General features: G+C 39.8%; 1 protein-coding gene across 1 annotated transcript in view; it reads right to left on the minus strand.

Moving 5' to 3' along the window:
* The window catches only part of NAT16 (N-acetyltransferase 16 (putative)), a 43,796-nt gene extending 26,670 nt beyond the window's left edge, over positions 1 to 17,126 (minus strand). Inside the window, exon 1 of the mRNA XM_073654417.1 lies at positions 16,982 to 17,126. The gene's annotated coding sequence lies outside the window, so the exon portion shown is untranslated. The remainder of the gene's footprint in view (positions 1 to 16,981) is intronic.
* Between the last annotated feature and the right edge of the window lie 6,165 nt (positions 17,127 to 23,291).

Consider the following 23,291-nt stretch of genomic DNA (forward strand, 5'->3'; position numbering starts at 1 on the left):
AAGATTATAACTACTATAATACGGCTCCTATGTATAAGAATATAACTGCTTTAATACTGCTCCTAAGTACAAGAATATAACTACTATAATACTGCCCCCTATGTACAAGAATATAACTACTATAATGCTGCCTCCTGTGTACAAGAATATAACTACTATAATACTGCTCTAATGTACAAGAATATAACTACTCTAATACTGCTCCAATGTACAAGAATATAACTATTATAATACTGTCCCTATGCACAAGAATATAACTATTATTATACTGCCCCTATGCACAAGAATATAACTACTATAATACTGCTTCTTTGCAATAGAATATAGCTATTATAATACTGCCCCTATGCCCAAGAATATAACTATTATAATACTGCCCCTATGCACAAGAATATAACTATTATAATACTGCCTCTATGCACAAGAATATAACTATTATAATACTGCTCCCTATGTACAAGAATATAACTACTATAATACTGCCCCCTATGTACAAGAATATAACCACTATAATACTGCCAGCTATGTACAAGAATATAACTACTATAATACTGCTCCTATATACAAGAATATAACTACTATAATACTGCCCCCTATGTGCAAGAATATAACTACTATAATTCTGCCCCCTATGTACAAGAATATAACTACTATAATACTGCTCCCTATGTACAGGAATATAACTACTATAATACTGCCTCCCATGTACAAGAATATAACTACTATAATACTGCCCCTATGTACAAGAATATAACTACTATAATACTGCCCCCTATGTGCAATAATATAACTACTATAATACTGCCCCCTATGTACAGGAATATAACTACTATAATACTGCTCCCTATGTACAGGAATATAACTGCTATAATACTGCCTCCCATGTACAAGAATATAACTACTATAATACTGCCCCTATGTACAAGGATATAACTACTATAATACTGCCCCTATGTACAAGAATATAACTACTATAATACTGCCCCCTATGTACAGGAATATAACTACTATAATACTGCCCCCTATGTACAAGAATATAACTACTATAATACTGCCCCCTATGTAAAGGAATATAACTACTATAATACTGCTCCCTATGTACAGGAATATAACTACTATAATACTGCCCCTATGTACAAGAATATAACTACTATAATACTGCTCCCTATGTACAGGAATATAACTACTATAATACTGCCTCCCATATACAAGAATATAACTACTATAATACTGCCCCTATGTACAAGAATATAACTACTATAATACTGCTCCTATGTACAAGAATATCACTACTATAATACTGCCCCCTATGTACAAGAATATAACTGCTATAATACTGCCCCCTATGTACAGGAATATAACTACTATAATACTGCTCCCTATGTACAGGAATATAACTAATATAATACTGCCTCCCATGTACAAGAATATAACTACTAGAATACTGCCCCTATGTACAAGAACATAACTACTATAATACTGCCCCTATGTAAAAGAATATAACTATTAGAATACTGCTCCTATGTACAAGGATATAACTACTATAATACTGCTTCTATGTACAAGAATATAACTACTATAATACTGCTCCCTATGTACAAGAATATAACTACTATAATACTGCTCCTATGTACAAGAATATAACTACTATAATACTGCCCCTATGTACAAGAGTATAACTACTATAATACTGCCCCCTATGTACAAGAATATAACTACTATAATACTGCCCCCTATGTACAAGAATATAACTATTAGAATACTGCTCCTATGTACAAGGATATAACTACTATAATACTGCTTCTATGTACAAGAATATAACTACTATAATACTGCTCCCTATGTACAACAATATAACTACTATAATACTGCTCGTATGTACAAGAATATAACTACTATAATATTGCCCCTATGTACAAGAATATAACTATTAGAATACTGCCCTTATGTACAAGAATATGACTACTATAATGCTGCTTCTATGTACAAGAATATAACTACTATAATACTGCCCCTATGTACAAGAATATAACTGCTATAATACTGCTCCAATGTACAAGAATATAACTACTATAATACTGCTCCTATGTACAAGAATAGAACTACTATAATACTGCTCCCTATATACAAGAATAGAACTACTATAAAACTGCTTCTTTGTAATAGAATATAACTATTATAATACTGCCCCTATGCACAAGATTATAACTATTATAATACTGCCCCTATGCACAATAATATAACTATTATAATACTGCCTCTATGCACAAGAATATAACTATTATAATACTGCCCTATGTACAAGAATATAACTATTAGAATACTGCTCCTATGTACAAGGATATAACTACTATAATACTGCTTCTATGTACAAGAATATAACTACTATAATACTGCCCCCTATGTACAAGAATATGCCTATTATAATACTGCCCCTATGTACAAGAATATAACTATTAGAATACTGCCCTTATGTACTAGAATATAACTAGTATAATACTGCCCCCTATGTACAAGAATATAACTACTATAATACTGCCCCCTATGTACAAGAATATAACTACTATAATACTGCTCCTATGTACAAGAATATAACTAGTATAATACTGCTCCTATGTACAAGAATATAACTACTATAATACTGCCCCCTATGTACAAGAATATAACTACTATAATACTGCTCCTATGTACAAGAATATAACTACTATAATACTGCTCCTATGTACAGGAATATAACTACTATAATAATGCTCAAATGTACAAGAATATAACTACTATAATACTGCTCCTATGTACAAGAATATAACTACTATAATACTGCCCCCTATGTACAAGAATATAACTACTATAATACTGCCCCCTATGTACAAGAATATAACTACTATAATACTGCTCCAATGTACAAGAATATAACTACTATAAGACTGCCCCTTATGTACAAGAATATATCTACTATAATACTGCCCTCTATGTACAAGAATACAACTACTATAATACTGCCCCCAATGTACAAGAATATAACTACTATAATACTGCCCCCTATGTACAAGAATATAACTACTATAATACTGCTCCTATGTACAAGAATATAACTACTATAATGCTGCCCCTATGTACAAGAATATAACTACTATAATACTGCCCTCTATGTACAAGAATAAAACTACTATAATACTGCTCTCTACGTACAAGAATATAACTACTATAATACTGCTTCCTATGTACAAGAATATATCTACTATAATACTGCCCTCTATGTACAAGTATATAACTACTATAATACTGCTTCCTATGTACAAGAATATAACTACTATAATACTGCCCTCTATGTACAAGAATATAACTACTATAATACTGCCCCTATGTACAAGAATATAACTACTATAATACTGCTTCCTATATACAAGAATATAACTACTATAATACTGCCCTCTATGTACAAGAATATAACTACTATAATACTGCTCCTATGTACAAGAATATAACTACGATAATACTGCTCCTATGTACAAGAATATAACTGCTATAATACTGCCCCCTATGTACATGAATATAACTACTATAATACTACCCCTATGTACAAGAATATAACTAATATAATACTGCTCCCTATGTACAAGAATATAACTAATATAATACTGCTCCAATGTACAAGAATATAACTACTATAATACTGCCCCCTATGTACAAGAATATAACTACTATAATACTGCTCCTATGTACAAGAATATAACTACTATAATACTGCTCCTATGTAAAAGAATATAGCTACTATAATAATGCTCAAATGTACAAGAATATAACTACTATAATACTGCTCCTATGTACAAGAATATAACTACTATAATACTGCCCCCTATGTACAAGAATATAACTACTATAATACTGCTCCAATGTACAAGAATATAACTACTATAAGACTGCCCCTTATGTACAAGAATATAACTACTATAATACTGCTCCTATGTACAAGAATATATCTGCTATAATACTGCCCCCTATGTACATGAATATAACTACTATAATACTACCCCTATGTACAAGAATATAACTACTATAATACTGTTCCCTATGTACAAGAATATAACTACTATAATACTGACCCTATGTACAAGAATATATCTACTATAATACTGCCCTCTATGTACAAGAATACAACTACTATAATACTGCCCCCTATGTACAAGAATATAACTACTATAGTACAAGAATATAACTACTATAATGCTGCTCCCTATGTACAAGAATATAACTACTATAATAGTGCCCTCTATGTACAAGAATAAAACTACTATAATACTGCTCTCTACGTACAAGAATATAACTACTATATTACTGCCCTCTATGTACAAGTATATTACTACTATAATACTGCCCACCTATGTACAAGAATATAACTACTATAATACTGCCCTCTATGTACAAGAATATAACTACTATAATACTGCCCCTATGTACAAGAATATAACTACTATAATACTGCTTCCTATGTACAAGAATATATCTACTATAATACTGCCCTCTATGTACAAGAATATAACTACTATAATACTGCTTCCTATGTACAAGAATATAACTACTATAATACTGCCCTCTATGTACAAGAATATAACTACTATAATACTGCCCCTATGTACAAGAATATAACTACTATAATACTGCTTCCTATATACAAGAATATAAGTACTATAATACTGCCCTCTATGTACAAGAATATAACTACTATAATACTGCCCCTATGTACAAGAATATAACTACGATAATACTGCTCCTATGTACAAGAATATAACTGCTTTAATACTGCCCCCTATGTACATGAATATAATTACTATAATACTACCCCTATGTACAAGAATATAACTAATATAATACTGCTCCCTATGTACAAGAATATAACTAATATAATACTGCTCCAATGTACAAGAATATAACTACTATAATACTGCACCTATGTACAAGAATATAACTACTATAATACTGCCCCCTATGTACAAGAATATAACTACTATAATACTGCTCCTATGTATAAGAATATAACTACTATAATACTGCCCCTATGTACAAGAATATAACTACTATAATACTGCCCCCTATGTACAAGAATATAACTACTATAATACTGCACCTATGTACAAGAATATAACTACTATAATACTGCACCTATGTACAAGAATATAACCACTATAATACTGCCCCCTATGTACAAGAATATAACTACTATAATACTGCACCTATGCACAAGAATATAACTACTATAATACTGCCCCCTATGTACAAGAATATAACTACTATAATACTGCTCCTATGTATAAGAATATAACTAGTATAATACTGCTCCTATGTACAAGAATATAACTACTATAATACTGCCCCCTATGTACAAGAATATAACTACTATAATACTGCCCCCTATGTACAAGAATATAACTACTATAATACTGCCCCTATGTACAAGAATATAACTACTATAATACTGCTCCTATGTATAAGAATATAACTAGTATAATACTGCTCCTATGTACAAGAATATAACTACTATAATACTGACCCTATGTACAAGAATATATCTACTATAATACTGCCCTCTATGTACAAGAATATAACTACTATAATACTGCCCCCTATGTACAAGAATATAACTACTATAATACTGCCCCTATGTACAAGAATATAACTACTATAATACTGCTCCCTATGTACAAGAATATAACTACTATAATACTGCCCTCTATGTACAAGAATATTACTACTATAATACTGCCCTCTATGTACAAGAATATAACTACTATAATACTGCTGCTATGTACAAGAATATAACTACTATAATACTGCTCCTATGTACAAGAATATAACTACTATAATACTGCTCCTATGTGCAAGAATATAACTACTATAATACTGCCCCCTATGTGCAAGAATATAACTACTATAATACTGCTCCCTATGTACAAGAATATAACTACTATAATACTGCCCCCTATGTGCAAGAATATAACTACTATAATACTGCCCCCTATGTGCAAGAATATAACTACTATAATACTGCTCCCTATGTACAAGAATATAACTACTATAATACTGCCCTCTATGTACAAGAATATTACTACTATAATACTGCCCCCCTATGTACCAGAATATAACTACTATAATGCTGCCCTCTATGTACAAGAATATAACTACTATAATACTGCCCCTATGTACAAGAATATAACTACTATAATACTGCTTCCTATGTACAAGAATATATCTACTATAATACTGCCCTCTATGTACAAGAATATAACTACTATAATACTGCCCCTATGTACAAGAATATAATTACTATAATACTGCTCCCTATGTACAAGAATATAACTACTATAATACTGCCCCTATGTACAAGAATATAACTACTATAATACTGCCCCCTATGTACAAGAATATAACTACTATAATACTGCTCCTATGTACAAGAATATAACTACTATAATACTGCTCCTATGTACAAGAATATAACTACTATAATACTGCTCCTATGTACAAGAATATAACTACTATAATACTGCCCCCTATGTACAAGAATGTAACTACTATAATACTGCTCCTATGTACATGAATATAACTCCTATAATACTGCCCGTATGTACAAGAATATAACTACTATAATACTGCCCCTATGTACAAGAATATAACTACTATAATACTGCCCCTATGTACAAGAATATAACTACTATAATACTGCTCCTATGTACAAGAATATAACTACTATAATACTGCTCCTATGTACAAGAATATAACTACTATAATACTGCCCCCTATGTACAAGAATATAACTACTATAATACTGCTCCCTATGCACAAGAATATAACTACTATAATACTGCTCCTATCTACAAGAATATAACTACTATAATACTGCCCCCTATGTACAAGAATATAACTACTATAATACTGCCCCCTATGTGCAAGAATATAACTACTATAATACTGCCCCTATGTACAAGAAGATAACTACTATAATACTGCTCCTATGTACAAGAATATAACTACTATAATACTGCCCCCTATGTACCAGAATATAACTACTATAATACTGCTCCTATGTACAAGAATATAACTACTATAATACTGCTCCTATGTACAGGAATATAACTACTATAATACTGCCCCCTATTGACAGGAATATAACTACAATAATACTGCCCCCTATGTACAAGAATATAACTACTATAATACTGCCCCTATGTACAAGAAGATAACTACTATAATACTGCTCCTATGTACAAGAATATAACTACTATAATACTGCCCCCTATGTACCAGAATATAACTACTATAATACTGCCCCCTATGTACCAGAATATAACTACTATAATACTGCTCCTATGTACAAGAATATAACTACTATAATACTGCTCCTATGTACAAGAATATAACTACTATAATACTGCCCCCTATGTACCAGAATATAACTACTATAATACTGCCCCTATGTACAAGAATATAACTACTATAATACTGCTCCTATGTACAAGAATATAACTACTATAATACTGCTCCTATGTACAGGAATATAACTACTATAATACTGCCCCCTATTGACAGGAATATGTATACTTCATACTGCACTCTTTGGACTATAACATGGATATGACATGCTCTCTATACCTAATTACCACTGACTGCTGGTTCTTTCGTTATATCCTAGTGTTGCAGTGATTGCCCACATGTTATATTATAACTTCCTGCATCCACAATATGTTACTGGCTGCAACTTCCGACTAAATTAGAAATGCTGTGAAGTCTGAGCACAAAGGGGGATGCAGAGAGGCCACTAAAGGCAGCTGCTGCATCAGACCTTTCATGTTTTCTAGTGCAAATTAATCACAATACAGAGACATTTAACATGGATAGATAATAGATAGATAATAGATAGATAATAGATAGATAATAGATAGATAATAGATAATAGATAGATAGATAATAGATAGATAATAGATAGATAATAGATAGATAATAGATAATAGATAGATAATAGATAGATAGATGATAGATAATAGATAGATAATAGATAGATAGATAATAGATAGATGATAGATAATAGATAGATAGATAGATAATAGATAGATAATAGATAGATAATAGAGAGATAGATGATAGATAATAGATAGATAATAGATAGATAATAGATAGATAGATGATAGATAATAGATAGATAATAGATAGATAATAGATAGATAGATAATAGATAGATGATAGATAATAGATAGATAGATAATAGATAGATATATAATAGATAATAGATAGATAGATAATAGATAGATAGATAATAGATAGATAATAGAGAGATAGATGATAGATAATAGATAGATAATAGATAGATAATAGATAGATGATAGATTGATAATAGATATATTGATAGATGATAGATAGATAGATGATAGATAATAGATAGATAGATAATAGATAGATAGATGATAGATAATAGATAGATAGATAATAAATAGATATATAATAGATAATAGATAGATATATAATAGATAGATAATAGAGAGATAGATGATAGATAATAGATAATAGATAGATAATAGATGATAGATAATAGATAGATGATAGATAGATGATAGATAGATATATAATAGATAGATAATAGAGAGATAGATGATAGATAATAGATAGATAATAGATAGATAGATAATAGATAGATGGGTAATAGATAGATAGATAATAGATAGATGATAGATAGATAGATAGATAATAGATAGATAATAGATAGATGATAGATAGATAATAGATAATAAATAGATAGATAATAGATAGATAGATAATAGATAGATAGATAGATAATAGATGATAGATAGATGATAGATAGATAGATAGATAGATAGATAATAGATGATAGATAGATAGATGATAGATAGATGATAGATAGATAGATGATAGATAGATATATAGATAATAGATAGATAGATGATAGATAGATAATAGATAGATAGATAATAGATAGATAATAGATGATAGATAGATAGATAATAGATGATAGATAGATAGATAATAGATGATAGATAGATAGATAGATAGATAATAGATGATAGATAGATAGATAATAGATAGGTAATAGATAGATAGATAATAGATAGATAGATAATAGATAGATAGATAGATAATAGATGATAGATAATAGATAGATGATAGATAGATAATAGATAGATGATAGATGATAGATAGATAATAGATAGATAATAGATGATAGATAGATGATAGATAATAGATAGATAATAGATGATGGATAGATGGATAGATAATATATAGATAGATGGATATGATACAATATCTAGAAAAAGTATTCATACCCCGTGAACGTTTGCACATTGTTCACATTACACCCACAAACTGACATATATTTTATTGCAGAAGGTAACGAGTATTTGTGACGTGTAAAGAAAATGACACATGGTTTTCTAATTATTTTAGAAATATAAATCTGAGAATTGTGATGTGCATTTGTATTTAGCCTCCTGTAGTCTGATACTCCTAAATAAAATCCTGAATGACCATTTCCCTCCCGAAGTTACAATTAGTAACTTAATTCCACCTGGGTGTAATTTATCCTTAGTAGAACTACAGATGTTCTGTGAAGGCCTCAGAGGTTTGTTTGAGAACTTTAGAGATCATAATAAAGCATCATGAAAACCAAGGAGCACGTCAGACAAGTTAGGGATAAAGTTGTGCTGAAGCGGAGTACAGGGTTAGGTTATAAAAAATAGCTATGAACATCTCACGGAGCTCTGTTCAATCCATCATCCAAAAATGGAAGGACTATGGCACAAATGCAAACCTACCAAGACATGGCCGTCCAATTAAACTGACATCCCAAGCAAGGAGAGCACTAATTAGAGAAGCAGTCAAGATGCCGATGGTCTCTCTGGAGGAGCTGCAGAGATCCACAGCTCAGGGGGTTGAATCTGTCCACAGGACAACTGTTAGTTGTATACTCCACAAATCAGGCTTTTATGGGAGAGTGGTAGGAAGAAAGCCATTTTTTAAATCAAGCCATATGAAGTCCTGTTTGCAGTTTGTAAAAAGCCATGTAGGGGACACAGTGAGAAGGTGCTCTGGTCAGATGAGACCAAAGCAGAAATTTTGGAGCTAAATGCAAAACACTATTTGTCGCAGAAGACCAACACTGCACATCACCCTGAAAACACCATCCCCACAGTCACACATAGTGGTGGCAGCATCATGCTGTGGGGAGGCTTTTCTTCAGCAAGGACAGGGAAGGTGGTCAGAGTTTTGGGAAGATGGATGGAGCTAAATACAGGACAATCCTGGAGGAAAACCTGTTAGAGGCTGCAAAAGACTTGAGATTGGGCATATTTTCACCTTCCAGCAGGACAACGACCCTAAACATCCTGCCAGAGCTACAATGGAGGGTTTAGATCAGAGCATATTCCTAGGTGTGAACGGCGCAGTCCAGACCCAAATCCCATGGAGTTTGTGGGTGTAATGTTAAAACATGTAGAAAAGTTCACGGGTATGAATACTTTTTCGAAGCATTGTATATAGATAGGTAGCTTGACTGATGAAGAATGAATGACAGATGAGTCAGTATTAATGATGGAGGAGGACATTCTTTATTCTGTACACAGTGAGAGGTAATATAAGGATCCAGCGGAGCGGCCGAGCCGTCACCCCGTCCCCGCAGCAGCTGGACAGCACATTACATACAGGACGCCATAAATATATCCTCCACGGATTAATACGTAAGCCCAGAGATAAGTGCGTCGCCCCCCACATCTCACCATGTCACCGCGCCGGTGGTCACACCGCAACAGACACACATTCTGCATTGCTTGCCAACAATCACCAGAGCTTTCCTCTCAGCACTCTCATCCCCCCAAGAGGCTGGGACCTCCAGAATATCGTCCATCTCCAGGAAACGATACTGGAAATTGGGTAAAGGCTAAACTATCACAATCAATAATAACTATGGAAAGTAGCTGATACCACCCAGGACGGAGGGGTCAGAAGATTAATCCCACCTCATCACCCTGTACACCCACAAAGGAGCTGGATAATAACATTCTGCCATCCTGCAGCCACCACTAGGGGGAGCTCACTGCTATGGACAAATATGGGGATAGAAGGGGAAGCCATGCAGATATGGACATATCCTAATACACAGACATCAGGACATACAGACCTCTCCTCCTCCTCCTAATACACAGACATCAGGACACACAGACCTCTCCTCCTCCTCCTAATACACAGACATCAGGACACACAGACCTCTCCTCCTCCTCCTAATACACAGACATCAGGACACACAGACCTCTCCTCCTCCTCCTAATACACAGACATCAGGCAACACAGACCTCTCCTCCTCCTAATACACAGGCATCAGGACACACAGACCTCTCCTCCTCCTAATACACAGACATCAGGACACACAGACCTCTCCTCCTCCTCCTAATACACAGACATCAGGACACACAGACCTCTCCTCCTCCTCCTAATACACAGATATCAGGAAACACAGACCTCTCCTCCTCCTCCTAATACACAGGCACCAGGACACACAGACCTCTCCTCCTCCTCCTAATACACAGACATCAGGCAACACAGACCTCTCCTCCTCCTAATACACAGGCATCAGGACACACAGACCTCTCCTCCTCCTCCTAATACACAGACATCAGGCAACACAGACCTCTCCCCTTCCTAATACACAGGCATCAGGACACACAGACCTCTCCTCCTCCTCCTAATACACAGGCATCAGGACACACAGACCTCTCCTCCTCCTCCTAATACACAGACATCAGGACACACAGACCTCTCCTCCTCCTCCTAATACACAGACATCAGGACACACAGACCTCTCCTCCTCCTCCTAATACACAGACATCAGGACACACAGACCTCTCCTCCTCCTCCTAATACACAGACATCAGGACACACAGACCTCTCCTCCTCCTCCTTATACACAGACATCAGTACACACAGACCTCTCCTCCTCCTCCTAATACACAGACATCAGGACACACAGACCTCTCCTCCTAATACACAGACATCAGTACACACAGACCTCTCCTCCTCCTCCTAATACACAGACATCAGGACACACAGACCTCTCCTCCTCCTCCTAATACACAGGCATCAGGAAACAGATCTCTACTCCTCCTCCTAATACACAGACATCAGGACACACAGACCTCTCCTCCTCCTCCTAATACACAGACATCAGGACACACAGACCTCTCCTCCTCCTCCTAATACACAGACATCAGGACACACAGACCTCTCCTCCTCCTCCTAATACACAGACATCAGGACACACAGACCTCTCCTCCTCCTCCTAATACACAGACATCAGGACATACAGACCTCTCCTCCTCCTCCTAATACACAGACATCAGGACACACAGACCTCTCCTCCTCCTCCTAATACACAGACATCAGGACATACAGACCTCTCCTCCTCCTCCTAATACACAGACATCAGGACACACAGACCTCTCCTCCTCCTCCTAATACACAGACATCAGGACATACAGACCTCTCCTCCTAATACACAGACATCAGGACATACAGACCTCTCCTCCTCCTCCTAATACACAGACATCAGGACACACAGACCTCTCCTCCTCCTCCTTATACACAGACATCAGGACACACAGACCTCTTCTCCTCCTCCTTATACACAGACATCAGGACACACAGACCTCTCCTCCTCCTCCTTATACTCAGACATCAGGACACACAGACCTCTCCTCCTCCTCCTCATACACAGACATCAGGACACACAGACCTCTCCTCCTCCTCCTAATACACAGACATCAGGACACACAGACCTCTCCTCCTCCTCCTAATACACAGACATCAGGACACACAGACCTCTCCTCCTCCTCCTAATACACAGACATCAGGAAACACAGACCTCTTCTCCTCCTCCTTATACACAGACATCAGGACGCACAGACCTCTTCTCCTCCTCCTTATACACAGACATCAGGACGCACAGACCTCTCCTCCTCCTCCTTATACACAGACATCAGGACACACAGACCTCTCCTCCTCCTCCTCATACACAGACATCAGGACACACAGACCTCTCCTCCTCCTCCTAATACACAGACATCAGGAAACACAGACCTCTCCTCCTCCTAATACACAGACATCAGGACATACAGACCTCTCCTCCTCCTCCTAATACACAAACATCAGAACACACAGACCTCTTCTCCTCCTCCTTATACACAGACATCAGGACATACAGACCTCTCCTCCTCCTCCTTATACACAGACATCAGGACACACAGACCTCTTCTCCTCCTCCTTATACACAGACATCAGGACGCACAGACCTCTTCTCCTCCTCCTTATACACAGACATCAGGACGCACAGACCTCTCCTCCTCCTCCTTATACACAGACATCAGGACGCACAGACCTCTCCTCCTCCTCCTTATACACAGACATCAGGACGCACAGACCTCTCCTCCTCCTCCTTATACACAGACATCAGGACACACAGACCTCTCCTCCTCCTCCTTATACACAGACATCAGGACACACAGACCTCTCCTCCTCCTCCTTATACACAGACATCAGGACACACAGACCTCTCCTCCTCCTCCTAATACACAGACATCAGGACACACAGACCTCTCCTCCTCCTCCTAATACACAGACATCAGGACACACAGACCTCTCCTCCTCCTCCTAATACACAGACATCAGGACACACAGACCTCTCCTCCTCCTCCTAATACACAGACATCAGGACATACAGACCTCTCCTCCTAATACACAGACATCAGGACATACAGACCTCTCCTCCTCCTCCTAATACACAGACATCAGGACACACAGACCTCTCCTCCTCCTCCTAATACACAGACATCAGGACATACAGACCTCTCCTCCTAATACACAGACATCAGGACATACAGACCTCTCCTCCTCCTCCTAATACACAGACATCAGGACACACAGACCTCTCCTCCTCCTCCTTATACACAGACATCAGGACACACAGACCTCTCCTCCTCCTCCTTATACACAGACATCAGGATGCACAGACCTCTCCTCCTCCTCCTTATACACAGACATCAGGATGCACAGACCTCTTCTCCTCCTCCTCCTTATACTCAGACATCAGGACACACAGACCTCTCCTCCTCCTCCTAATACACAGACATCAGGACGCACAGACCTCTCCTCCTCCTCCTTATACACAGACATCAGGACACACAGACCTCTCCTCCTCCTCCTCATACACAGACATCAGGACACACAGACCTCTCCTCCTCCTCCTAATACACAGACATCAGGAAACACAGACCTCTCCTCCTCCTAATACACAGACATCAGGACATACAGACCTCTCCTCCTCCTCCTAATACACAGACATCAGGACACACAGACCTCTTCTCCTCCTCCTTATACACAGACATCAGGACATACAGACCTCTCCTCCTCCTCCTTATACACAGACATCAGGACACACAGACCTCTTCTCCTCCTCCTTATACACAGACATCAGGACACACAGACCTCTTCTCCTCCTCCTTATACACAGACATCAGGACGCACAGACCTCTCCTCCTCCTCCTTATACTCAGACATCAGGACACACAGACCTCTCCTCCTCCTCCTCATACACAGACATCAGGACACACAGACCTCTCCTGCTCCTTATACACAGACATCAGGACACACAGACCTCTCCTCCTCCTCCTCATACACAGACATCAGGACGCACAGACCTCTCCTCCTCCTCCTAATACACAGACATCAGGACACACAGACCTCTCCTCCTCCTCCTCATACACAGACATCAGGACACACAGACCTCTCCTCCTCCTCCTAATACACAGACATCAGGACCACAGACCTCTCCTCCTCCTCCTTATACACAGACATCAGGACACACAGACCTCTCCTCCTCCTCCTCATACACAGACATCAGGACACACTGACCTCTCCTCCACCTAATACACAGACATCAGTACACACAGACCTCTCCTCCTCCTCCTAATACACAGACATCAGGACACACAGACCTCTCCTCCTCCTCCTAATACACAGACATCAGGACGCACAGACCTCTCCTCCTCCTCCTAATACACAGACATCAGGACGCACAGACCTCTCCTCCTCCTCCTAATACACAGACATCAGGACCACAGACCTCTCCTCCTCCTCCTTATACACAGATATCAGGAAACACAGACCTCTCCTCCTCCTCCTAATACACAGACATCAGGACACACAGACCTCTCCTCCTCCTCCTAATACACAGACATCAGGACACACAGACCTCTCCTCCTCCTCCTAATACACAGACATCAGGACACACAGACCTCTCCTCCTCCTCCTAATACACAGACATCAGGACCACAGACCTCTCCTCCTCCTCCTAATACACAGACATCAGAACACACAGACCTCTCCTCCTCCTCCTAATACACAGACATCAGAACACACAGACCTCTCCTCCTCCTCCTAATACACAGACATCAGGACACACAGACCTCTCCTCCTCCTCCTAATACACAGACATCAGGACACACAGACCTCTCCTCCTCCTCCTAATACACAGACATCAGGACCACAGACCTCTCCTCCTCCTCCTTATACACAGACATCAGGACACACAGACCTCTCCTCCTCCTCCTAATACACAGACATCAGGACACACAGACCTCTCCTCCTCCTCCTAATACACAGACATCAGGACACACAGACCTCTCCTCCTCCTCCTAATACACAGACATCAGGACACACAGACCTCTCCTCCTCCTCCTAATACACAGACATCAGGACACACAGACCTCTCCTCCTCCTCCTAATACACAGACATCAGGACACACAGACCTCTCCTCCTCCTCCTAATACACAGACATCAGGACACACAGACCTCTCCTCCTCCTAATACACAGACATCAGGACACACAGACCTCTCCTCCTCCTAATACACAGACATCAGGACCACAGACCTCTCCTCCTCCTCCTTATACACAGACATCAGGACACACAGACCTCTCCTCCTCCTCCTAATACACAGACATCAGGACACACAGACTCTCCTCCTCCTCCTAATACACAGACATCAGGACCACAGACCTCTCCTCCTCCTCCTTATACACAGACATCAGGACACACAGACCTCTCTCCTCCTCCTAATACACAGACATCAGACACACAGACCTCTCCTCCTTCTATACACAGACATCAGTACACACAGACCTCTCCCTCCTCCTCCTAATACACAGACATCAGGACACACAGACCTCTCCTCCTAATACACAGACATCAGTACACACAAGACCTCTCCTCCTCTCCTAATACACAGACATCAACAGACATCAGGACCACAGACCTCTCCTCCTCCTCCTTATACACAGACATCAGGACACACAGACCTCTCCTCCTCCTCCTAATACACAGACATCAGGACACACAGACCTCTCCTCCTCCTCCTAATACACAGACATCAGGACACACAGACCTCTCCTCCTCCTCCTAATACACAAACATCAGGACACACAGACCTCTCCTCCTCCTCCTAATACACAGACATCAGAACACACAGACCTCTCCTCCTCCTAATACACAGACATCAGGACACACAGACCTCTCCTCCTCCTCCTAATACACAGACATCAGGACACACAGACCTCTCCTCCTCCTCCTAATACACAGACCTCCCTGTCACCTCATACCGTGTCACTGACTCGCCACCTGTCCTTCTCTCTGCCCCGCTGCTTTCACCTTCTCCTCGCTGCTGGTGACCTCCTCCTCCTCCTCCTCCGTCTCCAGGAGCCCTCTCTATATTACCATCATTTGTAGAAGTGTCACCTGTCCGGATCCATGCCTCTCCTCTGTGCAGGTGTCACATCTGGGGTCCCTGCGCTCATACACCCCACATCCCCCCATACTCAGACCTCAGCCCCCTATATGCAGTGCAGGATACATAGAATATAGTCAGTGTTACCGATGAGGCGAGGGCGGCCGTCCTTGGATTTCTTCCTATGTCCTTCTCGCTCCTGTTCCCTGCGCTTCTGTCTATATCATCTCTATGCGCCCTCCCCAATGCGAAAACCTTTTCTGCTCCCCTCCCCCTCTATGGAAGAAAGAAAAGCGCCCCCTCCATCTCTCTCACCCTCCCTCCATCTCTCTCACCCTCCCTCCATCTCTCTCTCTATCCCTCCATCCCTCCCAGCTTCCATTCAGAGGGCCAGGCATGAAATGGGCACAAGGATGGCGAGAAATGCCGGCCTCTGAGATCATGGCGAGGATGAGGAGCATTCATCTGTTTCTTCTGTGGGTGATTGCACGTCTCCGACCCCCTCCATGCTCGGTTCTGACATAAAGGGAATGTCTGTACCAGGCATCAATGAGGGGCAGGGGGCCTGGACGGCTCTCTCCTCTGGTACCCAACATGAAGGGTAAAGATGAAGGGCAAAGAAAAAAAAACAGGTGGAGAAAAAGATGTAAGAAAGTAAAAAAAATGATGCTAAGCGACAATAATATACTGATACAATATAACATCTGGAGCACAACAAATGTGTCACCATCACACAGTGATAGAATGTAACAGCCGGGACACAACACACATGTCACCATCACACAGTGATACAATGTAACAGCCGGGACACAACACACATGTCACCATCACACAGTGATACAATGTAACAGTCAAAACCCAACACAAATGTCACCATCACACAGTGATACAATGTGACAGCCGGGACACAACACACATGTCACCATCACACAGTGATACAATGTAACAGTCAAAACCCAACACAAATGTCACCATCACACAGTGATACAATGTAACAGCCGGGACACAACACACATGTCACCATCACACAGTGATACAATGTAACAGCCGGGACACAACACAAATGTCACCATCACACAGTGATACAATGTAACAGCCAGGACACAACACAAATGTCACCATCACACAGTGACACAATGTAACATCCGAGACACAACACAAATGTCACCATCACACAGTGATATAATGTAACTGCCGGGACACAACACAAATGTCACCATCACACAGTGATACAATGTAACAGCCAGGACACAACAAAAATGTCACCATCACACAGTGATACAATGTAACAGCCGGGACACAACACAAATGTCACCATCACACAGTGATACAATGTAACAGCCAGGACACAACACACATGTCACCATCACACAGTGATACAATGTAACAGCCGGGACACAACACTAATGTCACCATCACACAGTGATAGAATGTAACAGCCAGGACACAACACAAATGTCACCATCACACAGTGATACAATGTAACAGCCGGGACACAACACAAATGTCACCATCACACAGTGATACAATGTAACAGCCGGGACACAACACAAGTCACCATCACACAGTGATACAATGTAACATCCGAGACACAACACAAATGTCACCATCACACAGTGATATAATGTAACTGCCGGGACACAACACAAATGTCACCATCACACAGTGATACAATGTAACAGCCAGGACACAACAAAAATGTCACCATCACACAGTGATACAATGTAACAGCCGGGACACAACACAAATGTCACCATCACACAGTGATACAATGTAACAGCCAGGACACAACACACATGTCACCATCACACAGTGATACAATGTAACAGCCGGGACACAACACTAATGTCACCATCACACAGTGATAGAATGTAACAGCCAGGACACAACACAAATGTCACCATCACACAGTGATACAATGTAACAGCCGGGACACAACACAAATGTCACCATCACACAGTGATACAATGTAACAGCCGGGACACAACACAAGTCACCATCACACAGTGATACAATGTAACAGCCGGGACACAACACACATGTCACCATCACACAGTGATACAATGTAACAGCCGGGACACAACACTAATGTCACCATCACACAGTGATAGAATGTAACAGCCAGGACATAACACAAATGTCACCATCACACAGTGATACAATGTAACAGCCGGGACACAACACTAATGTCACCATCACACAGTGATAGAATGTAACAGCCAGGACATAACACAAATGTCACCATCACACAGTGATACAATGTAACAGCCGGGACACAACACAAATGTCACCATCACACAGTGATACAATGTAACAGCCGGGACACAACACACATGTCGCCATCACACAGTGATAGAATGTAACAGCCGGGACACAACACTAATGTCACCATCACACAGTGATAGAATGTAACAGCCAGGACACAACACACATGTCACCATCACACAGTGATACAATGTAACAGCCAGGACACAACACACATGTCACCATCACACAGTGATACAATGTAACAGCCGGGACACAACACAAATGTCACCATCACACAGTGATACAATGTAACAGCCGGGACACAACACAAATGTCACCATCACACAGTGATACAATGTAACAGCCAGGACACAACAAAAATGTCACCATCACACAGTGATACAACGTAACAGTCGGAACACAACACACATGTCACCATCACACAGTGATATAATGTAACAGCCGGGACACATCACAAATGTCGCCATCACACAGTGATATAATGTAACAGCCGGGACACAACACAAATGTCACCATCACACAGTGATATAATGTAACAGCCAGGACACAACACAAATGTCACCATCACACAGTGATATAATGTAACAGCCGGGACACATCACAAATGTCGCCATCACACAGTGATATAATGTAACAGCCGGGACACATCACAAATGTCACCATCACACAGTGATATAATGTAACAGTCGGAACACAACACAAATGTCACCATCACACAGTGATATAATGTAACAGCCAGGACACAACACAAATGTCACCATCACACAGTGATATAATGTAACAGCCGGGACACATCACAAATGTCGCCATCACACAGTGATATAATGTAACAGCCGGGACACATCACAAATGTCACCATCACACAGTGATATAATGTAACAGCCGGGACACATCACAAATGTCACCATTACATAGTGATACAATGTAACAGCCGGGACACAACACAAATGTCACCATCACACAGTGATATAATGTAACAGCCGGGACACATCACAAATGTCGCCATCACACAGTGATATAATGTAACAGCCGGGACACAACACAAATGTCACCATCACACAGTGATATAATGTAACAGCCAGGACACATCACAAATGTCACCATTACATAGTGATACAATGTAACTGTCGAAACACAACACAAATGTCACCATCACACAGTGATACAACATAAAAGTCGGAATACAACTTAAATATCTCCACCACACAGAGATACAATGTAACAGCCAGGACACAACACAAATGTCACCATCACATGGTGATACAATGTAACAGTCAGAACACAACACAAATGTCACCATCACACAGTGATACAACGTAACAGTCGGAAAACAACACAAATGTCACCATCACACAGTGATATAATGTAACAGCCGGGACACATCACAAATGTCACCATCACACAGTGATATAATGTAACAGCCGGGACACATCACAAATGTTACCATCACACAGTGATACAACCTAACAGTCGGAACACAACACAAATGTCACCATCACACAGTGATACAATGTAACAACCGGGACACAACACAAATGTCACCATCACACAGTGATACAATGTAACAACCGGGACACAACACAAATGTCACCATCACACAGTGATATAATGTAACAGCCGGGACACATCACAAATGTCACCATCACACAGTGATACAACGTAACAGTCGGAACACAACACAAATGTCACCATTACATAGTGATACAATGTAACTGTCGAAACACAACACAAATGTCACCATCACACAGAGATACAACATAAAAGTCGGAATACAACTTAAATATCTCCACCACACAGAGATACAATGTTACAGCCAGGACACAACACAAATGTCACCATCACACATGGATACAATGTAACAGCCGAGACACAACACAAATGTCACCATCACACAGTGATATAATGTAACATCCAGGACACATCACAAAAGTCACCATCACACAGTGATACAATGTAACAGCTGGGATACAACACAAATGTCACCATCACACAGTGATACAATGTAACATCCAGGACACATCACAAATGTCACCATTACATAGTGATACAATGTAACAGCTGGGATACAACAAAATGTCTCCATCACACAGTGATACAATGTAACTGCCGAGACACAACACAAATGTCACCATCACACAGAGATACAACATAAAAGTCGAAATACAACTTAAATATCTCCACCACACAGTGATACGATGTAACATCCAGGACACATCACAAATGTCACCATCACACAGTGATACAATGTAACAGCAGGGATACAACACAAATGTCGCCATCACACAGTGATACAATGTAACAGCCAGGACACAACACAAATGTCACCACACAGTGATGCAATGTAACAGCCAGGACACATCACAAATGTCACCATCACACAGTGATACAATGTAACAGCTGAAGAACAACACAAATTTCACCATCACACAGTGATACTATGTAACAGCTGAGACATAACACAAATGGCACAATCACACAGTGATACAATGTTACAGCCGAGACACAACACAAATGTCACAATCACACAGTGATACAATGTAACAGCCAGGACACAACACAAATGTCGCCACACATGGATACAATGTAACATCCAGGACACATCACAAATGTCACCATTACATAGTGATACAATGTAACAGCTGGGATACAATACAAATGTCTCCATCACAAAGTGATACAATGTAACTGCCGAGACACAACACAAATGTCACCATCGCACAGTGATACAATGTAATATCCAGGACACATCACAAATGTCACCATCACACAGTGATACAATGTCACAGCCGAGACACAACACAAATGTCACCATTACACAGTGATACAATGTAACAGCCGAGACACAACACAAATATCAACATCACACAGTGATACAATGTAACAGCCGAGACACATCACAAATGTCACCATCACACAGTGATACAATGTAACAGCCAAGACACAACACAAATGTCACCATCACACAGTGATACAATGTAACATCCAGGACACATCACAAATGTCACCATCACACAGAGATACAATGTAACAGCCAGGACACAACACAAATGTCACCATTACATAGTGATACAATGTAACAGCTGGGATACAACACAAATGTTACCATCACACAGTGATACAATGTAACAGCCGAGACACAACACAAATGTCACCATTACATAGTGATACAATGTAACAGCTGGGATACAACACAAATGTTACCATCACACAGAGATACAATGTAACAGCTGGGATACAACACAAATGTCACCATCACACAGTGATACAATGTAACAGCCAGGACACATCACAAATGTCACCATCACACAGACATGCAACATAACAGTCGGAATACAACACAAATGTCACCATCACACAGTGATACAATGTAACAGCCGAGACACAACACAAATGTCACCATCACACAGTGATACAATGTAACAGCCGAGACACAACACAAATGTCACCATTACATAGTGATACAACATAAAAGTCGGAAAACATCTTAAATATCTCCACCACACAGAGATACAATGTTACAGCCAGGACACAACACAAATGTCACCACACAGTGATGCAATGTAACAGCCAGGACACATCACAAATGTCACCATCACACAGTGATACAATGTAACAGCTGAAGAACAACACAAATGTCACCATCACACAGTGATACAATGTAACAGCCGAGACACAACACAAATGTCACCATCACACAGTGATACGATGTAACAGCCGAGACACAACACAAATGTCACCATCACACAGTGATACAACGTAACAGTCGAGACACAACACAAATGTCACCATCACACAGTGATACAATGTAACAGCCGAGACACAACACAAATGTCACCATCACACAGTGATACAATGTAACATCCAGGACACATCACAAATGTCACCATCACACAGAGATACAATGTAACAGCGAGGACACAACACAAATGTCACCATCACACAGTGATACAATGTAACAGCCGAGACACAACACAAATGTCACCATCACACAGTGATACAATGTAACAGCCGAGACACAACACAAATGTCACCATCACACAGTGATACAATGTAACAGCTGGGATACAAAACAAATGTTACCATCACACAGTGATTCAATGTAACAGCCGGGACACGACACAAATGTCACCATCACACAGTTATACAATGTAACAGCCAGGACACATCACAAATGTCACCATCACACAGA

The sequence above is a fragment of the Phyllobates terribilis genome, unplaced genomic scaffold, assembly GCF_046119375.1.
Source record: "Phyllobates terribilis strain yellow unplaced genomic scaffold, ASM4611937v1 Scaffold_11__3_contigs__length_659146591, whole genome shotgun sequence".
NCBI classification, from domain to species: domain Eukaryota; kingdom Metazoa; phylum Chordata; class Amphibia; order Anura; family Dendrobatidae; genus Phyllobates; species Phyllobates terribilis.